Here is an 8,919-nt window from a genome sequence, read left to right on the forward strand (position 1 = left end):
CCCCCCCAAAAAGCGACTCGCGCGGTTGCAGAGGCCTCTGGTAACTGCGCAGCTGTTAGAAATTTACCCAAGTCTCCATTTTCAACAAGCATGTCTCTGAACTCGTGCTCCCACAAAACACGCACGTTAAAACCTCTCATTTTGAGAAAATTAATTTTCACCATCGTCTTTCTGTACAACCAACCAAAAGTAATGTTTGTCAGCGGATTAAAATCGTTTTTACAATAACAAACGCTACAACCGTGAAAAAAGCAACCGTTGAACTCAAAGGCTGTCGGCACTCCGTCAATTACAGCATAACCATCCAGAAAATATGGGCCAACCTTGAACTCACCGGCCGTGGTTAACGCGTGTTGGATTTTAATGGGCTCTGTGTGTTCGATGTACATAAGCCATTGAATGCTGGGTGTAGAAAATCGTTTTTGCTGGCGGTGGTAATTTTCATGGGGTAGCAACGCAATCGTCTCTTCCTGTAAAAACATAAGTCTGAACATGGCCATGCAGACACTAGCGATGGTCACAAACTGAAAGGGGTCGATGCAGACAACGCAGGCGGCCCCTGACTCAGTCACGCGTGTCTGTCTGGTCATATTCATGACCTCGTCCCGAAACCTGATACAGCCTTCTCTTAGAATTGCCACATCCAACTGGCAGTAACGTTTCAACTCTCTCTGTAAGTTAAATACACTTCCCCTGCATTCTTCTTACCAAACCAAAAACTCAGCTTTCTTGCTCGGCAGCATGTAGTTAACGCCGTAAAGTTCTGGCGGCGGCATCAGTCCGACATAATTTTGGTTTTCTGAAGTGTTCATCAAGTGTGGAAAATTCCCCTTAGCCCCAGGGAACCCCATGGCGGCCGGCAGTTTGCTTAATTTCATAGGTAGAACGTTTAAAGAATCGATAAATCTGATGTTCAGAGCTTTTACAGTCATACACATTATCTTGCCACCCTGATTAATTAGTTCAACGTCCATCTTTTCAGCTAACAACTGTCTGATCACTAGGTAATTGTCATATCCCTTGCCATTGTGCGATATGAACGTATGGTTTTTAAAACGTCTATCGATAAATTTACACACAAAATCCTTTAGACAAGTTTCACCATAAAATTCCCAGCTTCGTTTGTCAATATGAAGGGCATGGACGTAATTTGGTATGTGTGTCCCTGTTTCTTGCATGCATTCAAAGTCGAAAAAAATGTACTTGTTTGAAATTTTGGGGTTGTCCAAAGGCGGTATGTAGCACAAATCTGTGTCTGGGGTGTCGATCACGTTGTTACAACGCGAGCAGTTTCTCTTTACATTTGTGACTTGCGAGGTTATAAACCCGACATTTCTCACAAAAGACCCTGCGCTCACACTTACTCACACCCGTCGCCGCATTCCGCAAGTGTCTTGCCAACCCCTGAGAGCTACGACAAAAGACCTTACAGGCCGGGCAATTCTGAATTTCGGCATCAATTTTGCAACACTGGGGATCTAAACAGGTTTTACAAGCTGTAACACAGGCGTGTGCGTTCTTGTGGCTATACGCCACATGGCAGTTAGTGCAAAAATACGCCGCCCCCACAAAAGCTTTAATATTTAAAACCCCATAAAAATGCTCTTCATGCAGTAGAACAAAAAGTATTTTAGAAATTTGGTGGTGTGGGTCCCGTTGTAAAATATTTCCAATCACCCTGGTCGTGGTACAAAATTTTAATGACCACCTTTAAATGTTTTTCAAAAGCGGTAATGTCTGACAAACTAATTTTCCGATTCTCTGGAAAACCCAACTCTTTGTGCATTCGTTTAGCGGGCACCCCCCTGCATATTCCTAACTATCGTCACCACTAAGCGGTGGCTGTCATTGGTGAGAACCTCTGTGTGGCTCTGTAAGAGGTCCGAGATGTGGCTTAAAAAATCGGCAGCATTTAATTCTCCGGGGTGTCTCCTGCGTGAGAACAAGGGCTTGTTAAAACCACCCGCAGTCAAACGCAGCTGTACAAAATCATTCGCCCCGATGTTTGGAGAAAGTTCATCCAATATTCTCTGGACTGCACCATGCACAGCGTCTATAGCCTGTACATACGAGGTTATTCTGTCAAGATTAACAAAACGAAATTCTTCATGGTGCTCTGTTGCTCTAAAATTATTATAAGACCTGTTATAACTACGTATACGGTCCAGGAAAACTAAGGGGTCTCTATTCGCCCCTGCACCGCTACCAACCTGATTCAGATCGTTCAGTACAACCGGTTCTCGGTTACCGACATCCTGTTCTGCTACAACAACCTCGGGCCTTAAGTTATTTTCTACCACGGCATTCTCATTGCGTGGTTCGGGCGGCCCTTGGGAAATCTGATGCCTCTCTCTGAATCTTTGACGACGCAACAAACATGCTTTTGCCAGTTTAATTCTTTTATTTATGTACAAACGCTTGCTGTTGGCAAGCGCTCGGTCTTTTAAACACTTTTTAGACCGCATGTTTAGTCATTTATCACCGGGGTTTTGCACCAATGAAGCATGAAATATCATCATCATGGTCTGAAATCCTGAGCTTAGAGCTGCATCTTCTGTAGAAATTATATCTAAGAGGTAAGCGGTGAAAACCTGGATCTGTTTTGGAAACAAGGTTTGTACACCGGCTAAAACCGCTCTTAGATGCTCTAAAGCTCGTTTTTTGGCCACCTCATTACTGATCGCCGTTGATAGTGACTGTGTAATACCGCGCAATGAATCTAGCACATCACCCAACACCAAGTCTTTAGGGGCGTTATGATTTCTCTCCGCAGGCTTGACACGTCTGGCTTTGGTCAGGGTCTTAACAGCCGTCTCCGATGCAGTCACCACCTTAGGGTCCGACGTTTCCGCCACATTTGTTTCGCCGCTCGTCGATACAGCGGCTGTGTGAAAAAAAAGACTTTTTATTACCACGCCAATGCTCCACATCTCAAAATCAGAAAACTACACGGTGTTAAAAATAAAAGACTTTTCAACACAACAATCAATGAAATCTAAACTGTCAAAATCAGAAAACTACGATAACTATGATAAAAACGCCACACATGTGGCGCATCCTTACACACAGGGCTGCAGGTGAATGGAACAAGTTACACGGACATGTTGTTACACCGGTTTCCTTTACGGCTGTGGTGGCGCTACTGGGTCAAGCGGCGTGGTTAACGGCCTATAGACCCGCGCACAGACCAGTCGCTTTTAACTTTAAAAGCTAAGCAGTTTTAAAATAAGGTTTTTTAACACTCCCAAACAGAAAAAACACTGGGGGGTTCTACAGTGTGTATTCCAAAATACAGCGTCTTTTGCACAGAACCTGTGGTAACACCATCCCGCTGATTACGCAGGCAAATTTTTTTGCCCTGCTAGATCAGATCGCCCAGTGTGGTTCGCATGGCTTTAGACACGGGGAGCGGAAGGGGTTTATGAATGCTTTTTCAGATGCCGCAAAGTTTCTCAGCAATGTTGGGGTGGTGGTTACGTGTACCGAACTAATTTTCCCCACCAACATTTAATTGTTGAATGCAAACAGGAGCCAGTAACGCGTGTGTGCTGCGTTGTTTCAGTGTTTGAAAACCCCCACTTGAAATAAAGCGGTTCACATTTCACATACTTGCAAACTGGAGTCTGTAACTTGTGTAAAAAGTGCTGCTGCGCTGTTTCTGTGTTTGAAAACCCCCTGTTGAAATAAAGCGGTTCACATTTCACATGGTGTTTGTCCTGCGAATTCTTTCCGTGAGATTTTACGCAGTCAGTGTGTATGTGTGTGCTTGCACCCCTGCTGCTTTTGAGACTCAGCTTGTGCAGCGTATAAGCAGCCTGGCCGGACAACCACTCGGCCACCCGGCCACCCGGCCGCGGCTAGCGCCGCTCACACCCCGGGATCTCGCGGCCCGCACCAGACTCCCTGCGCCGCCGTAACTACCCGATTTCCTAGGGTTATAATAGAGCGCACTCAACCCCACGGCAGACATGGTCCCCTTACAAACCAATACACACTTTCACACACCTAAAGCGAGGGATGCACTGCCTTGGGGCTTTGGGACCCTGAGGCTCCGGACCGACCGGCCGGGGGGGAGGCGGGAGTTCCAAAAACGACACACCATTGGCTCCTGAGGGGGTGGGACATGCACAAATAACAACACGCCATTGGCTGGCAAGGGGGTGGGACAGCCAACCACCGCAGACGACCATTGGCTGGAAAAGGGGGCGTGGTACCTGTCAAAAGTTTGACGAAAGGTGTTGCTTTATACTACTAACAGGTCTGTTTTGAGTCTCATGATGATTCTCTTCTGGATCTGAAAAAAAACAAGCAAATTTGTTTCCGATGTATTTTTCAATTTGAACAGATTTTTTCAGGTGAATGCAGTCGATACGTTCAAGTTTTTATATGATGACAGGACCTACACTTAGGGCTCAGTACTGATAACACTGCTGATATTGATAGAGTCGAAATAAGTGATGTATTGGCAGCTTTATCTGAGGCGAGAAGTCCTAGAACACCTACAAAAATGTTAGGATTCAGAGGAAGAAATATTTTTCTACCTCACCCAATCCTATTGCATTAACGAGGCTGAAGTTGGCTGCTTATTCGCCAGCTTCTTATTCGCGTTTTTTGTTCCACCTTAAATGCTGCTGCTGTGATGTTATGCCGCCTTTCGCCTGTAGATGGCTCTCTATAGTCATTTTTAAAAATACTAATCCGAGTTGATTACTGCACATATCCCCAGTAAAGGGGAATATGTAAGTAATGATTATCCAAATTGCATTTTTGTATGAAACACATTTCAGAAAATCGAAAACCAATTTTCAAAACTCACAATAACACAAACTGGCATGTTAGACAACAAGTAAATAAGACAAAGGCAAAACGTGAAGTCTCAAAATCTTGCATTTTGCAAGAAATGTTATTATAGCAGTTTACAATGGGACATTTAGAACATGGCATATGTGAATATATGGTTAACGGAGGATGAGCAAAGGGTGATGACACTTTCTGCTTATTGCTATGACCCTCCCTCCTGATTATAAAATCGTCTCACAATTCTGCCACTGAGGTGTGAGACACAATGTAACAGACTCTCAAAATCCTGAACTTCAGGAAATGTTGCTGTACCATTTTTAAAATATGACCCTCTGAATATGGCATGAGAGAATTCATAGGGAAAAGCTAATTGCTCTTTCTGTTGTATTGCGATGGCCCCTGTTTAGAAAAAAACATCTCAGAACTCTGACACAAAGGTGTGAGACACAATGTAACAAATTATGAAAATCATGAAGTATAAGAAAATTTACTGTACCATTTTTTTAATATGACCCTCTGAACATGGCATGTGAGGATTTATAGTCATTAAAATAGCACCTTTTCTGCTGATTTACTTTTTCCCTCCTTCCTCGTTACCAAAACATCTTAGTATTCTGACACTATGGTAAGAGACACAAAATCACAAATCACAAATCACAAATCCATGTGAGGATTTATAGTCAATAAAATAGCACCCCTTCTGCTGAATTACTTTTTCCCTCCTTCCTCGTTACCAAAACATCTTAGTATTCTGACACTAAGGTAAGAGAAGATTTGTAATTACAAAACTTCTCTGTTGCATTTCTGCGTTGTGACATTCTGAACATGGCATGTTAAAGTATATAGAAAACCTAGATCAGAACAGGTTAAATGTAATTCATAGTGATTTATATTTTTTTAATTCTTTCTAAATGAAAAAATATGTTTTTCAGTGATTATGACACTTCGCTATTACATAAAATATGCTTCAATGCCAAAATAAATAATAATGGAAAAAATACCCACAGTGGACATTCATAGTTGCGATTATAGGAATGTTATATATCAGGTGAGTAGCTGTGTCAGCATGCGTAGGCTGCAAAGGAAAAAGTAAAGGATTATTCCATGCTGAAAAGAGAAGAAAGGAAACATAACATGTTGGCTGTGGAGCCTTCTTCAGGTGTGAGAAAGACAGGTCAGTAAGCAAAGATAATTTTCTTTATCTTTGCTTACTGCAGTTTATCTTTGATGACAACATCAAAGATGTTAGGAAGTTTTACAGCTAACAGCTCCACATCAACTTCCTTTTATAACTAACCTCATCAGATCCCTCAACTCCCAACTCTTCCAATTTCTCACTTCAGAGAAGGATAAAAAACTCAATCATCCTCTACAGAGAAAAACCATCAACACCCCTGCCACCTCCACCAATCCTAACCTTGTTTTTACTATACCCTCTGACCTTTCCCTTTCACCCCTTTGCATCCTCAGCTAACATATTTTAAAATTACAATAGACTGTATAGTATTTATGTTTAAAATTAAGGTAAATATGTCAAAATATCAAAATCCAACTGCACAGTGCTATCTTAACAATGCTTGTCAAGTCTCAAACAAACCTGCATAGTATTTTTAAAATATTTCAGCAGAGGATTCAACTGGAGTATAAATGAAGATTCGACGATAATTTGTTTTGGGTGAATATGGATTTCTGGGGAGTTGCAATGTTGGGCATTATTGGACATTTCTCGGTGACCCTGACACGTGTTACACACTCGCATTTCCTGCAAATATTAAAATGGTTATGGTTTCGCTGAAAAATCCAATCGACTAAAGACAACGTTTACATCGCAAAAGAATCCCGTCCCTGGGTGGACTCGAACCACCAACCTTTCGGTTAACAGCCGAACGCGCTAACCGATTGCGCCACAGAGACTGACTGGTGTGTTCTTTTCTTGAATCAGAGGTTTTCGGTTAAAACAAAATCTCTTACCGTTTATTTTGCCAGATGGTAATATTTCTTCTGCACTGTTAACCAATAATTGAATTTCATTTTTCGCAAGCTGTGTGAATTTCATCAAAAACAAGTTTTCCAGAAAGGAAATGAACACATGCATTTAACAAAATCAAGCCCTTTGTGATTGCCCGAAATGGTACGTTCTGTACTACAAGATAGGAAGAAAGACACGGCTGGGATTTGAATCTCGGTTCTTTTGTTTAATAGAGAAGCGCTTTAACCAACTAGGCTACGGTGACAGGACACCCATCACTTTTTACAGCCGCTTGGACACACCGCTCTGAGACATCTGCGTTCAGTAAGCGTTTAACCAGCGCTCAGAGCAAATTGCCTCTTTTACATAGCAGCCCCGACACTGAGAAACGAAGAGAACTGGCTTTTATCTGGCATTTCCATGTCCAATGCGTTTGACATCTCCCAAGGGCGACAGAGTTCTTTTGCCACACTATTTCTTCTTCTTTTTTATTTCTGTACGCTTTGATAAAAAACGAGAAATCATGCAAGGGAAAAATGTCTTTTTTTTCATAGAGAAAACGTGCACCAGGAAATGTTGTGTTGAGAAGAAATGATTTAACATGATACGTGACCTAATTTATCGGAGCAATTGCTCAACCAGCAAGGTCTGGAGAGGTTGGAGAGTCTGGTGGATGTGATAATTATGCGGTGTTGTGAAAGAAAACAGTCTTTCTTTGAATTCTCAGTCAATCGGAATTTCAGTGCGAAACATAAACCCCTTGTCTGATTTAAAGAGATTATATTTTAAAACTCATAAAAAATCAGAAAACACATGTTTCTCACTTTGAAATTTTAGACGGAGCGGTGCATTACTAGTAGCGACGCTGAGCATCCTATGGGGGAATTCAGGTCATGTGAAATGCCAGCGGTTTAATAAACAACGCGTCTGGTTTCGGATCATAAGATTGTAGGTTCGACTTCTACCTGGCTCGTGTAAATTGTATTCAAGCTCCTCAGTAATAATGTATATTATGTAATGAACCGCACCTGAAAGCAAACGTTGGGTCTGTTTCCTTTGTTTTCCAGCATGAAATAGCAAATCGTTACAAAAAGCAGCTGCTAATGTCCAATAGCGTTTTTTTTTTCAAATTACATTTTCAGGCTTCAGACACTTTTTAATAAAACAAAAGTGTCCGGAAACACATTAACTTTCAGGTTTGCTTGAACCTGTATTAAAAAAAGTTATCTGAAACTTCCGGGATTCCATTATCTGATGTAGCTGTCTCTAAAGTTGGACGTGATGTTAAGCAGATGTGAACTGTGCCTTTTCACTTAAAAAAAAAAACAAAGTTCTTTTTTTCCCCTTCACTCCAATGCTGGAGACTGTAAGCCTGTGTGAGCTCCACACTGCGTGTCCTGTACTGCTCTATTTTGTTTAGATTATCTATGTGGTGTACAGATAGAACTCAACTGCATGGTGTGAATTCCGTGTTCAGGACCAGCAGAACCTGAAAAAGTAACAGCTGACCTCGACATGATTTGAACACACAGCCTCCTGATCTGGCATCAGACACGCTACCATTGGGCCATGAAGTCACGGCTGTCTGTGCCTTTGAATTCCCCAAAGGAGACAAATGAGCTTCACAAAGAAAAATCTGTGAAGAGCGCAGCTCTTCCGAAGAGAGTCTTTTCTTCCCAGACCACATTTTATTCTTCCTGCGCAGCTCTTGTGTAGGTGTTGTTCTCAATTACAGATCCAGGAACACTGATTGTTTTTTCTATTTTTTTAAATTAAGTACCCCATGGTGCACGTCTGACTCTAAATCCCCAAGTTCATTTTCAAAGTATATCGGAGTCAACTGATACTGATCAGGTTCTGCTGCTACTGAACCCGCAGTCTTCACCTTAAAGTTCAATTCCCCAAGCCTTTTGACCTTATATGTCCATCCCTTCTCGTCAAAACTCGTATTTTCACAGGGTACCCTTCAGAAATCGCAGTATAGAATGAAAAAACTCCAGTAGATCTCGGCCGCTGTTGGTGATTTTCCTTTTAAAATAAATGAATCTCTGGAAATTTTACGGAGTGTATCACTTTCACTGAGACCGAGAAGTGTTAAGCTGTACATGCGTCTTTGTGGCTCAGTTGTTAACCAAAAGGGTGGTGGTTTG

The 8,919-nt window shown here is 42.0% G+C and overlaps 1 non-coding gene across 1 annotated transcript; it reads right to left on the reverse strand.

Moving 5' to 3' along the window:
- Positions 1-6,640: 6,640 nt before the first annotated feature.
- trnan-guu (transfer RNA asparagine (anticodon GUU)) lies at positions 6,641-6,714 on the reverse strand. The gene has a single exon. It is a non-coding gene; the product is annotated as a tRNA-Asn (tRNA).
- Positions 6,715-8,919: the final 2,205 nt, after the last annotated feature.

The sequence above is a fragment of the Lepisosteus platostomus genome, chromosome 5 (genome assembly GCF_059453375.1).
Source record: "Lepisosteus platostomus isolate fLepPlt1 chromosome 5, fLepPlt1.hap1, whole genome shotgun sequence".
In the NCBI taxonomy this organism is placed as follows: domain Eukaryota; kingdom Metazoa; phylum Chordata; class Actinopteri; order Semionotiformes; family Lepisosteidae; genus Lepisosteus; species Lepisosteus platostomus.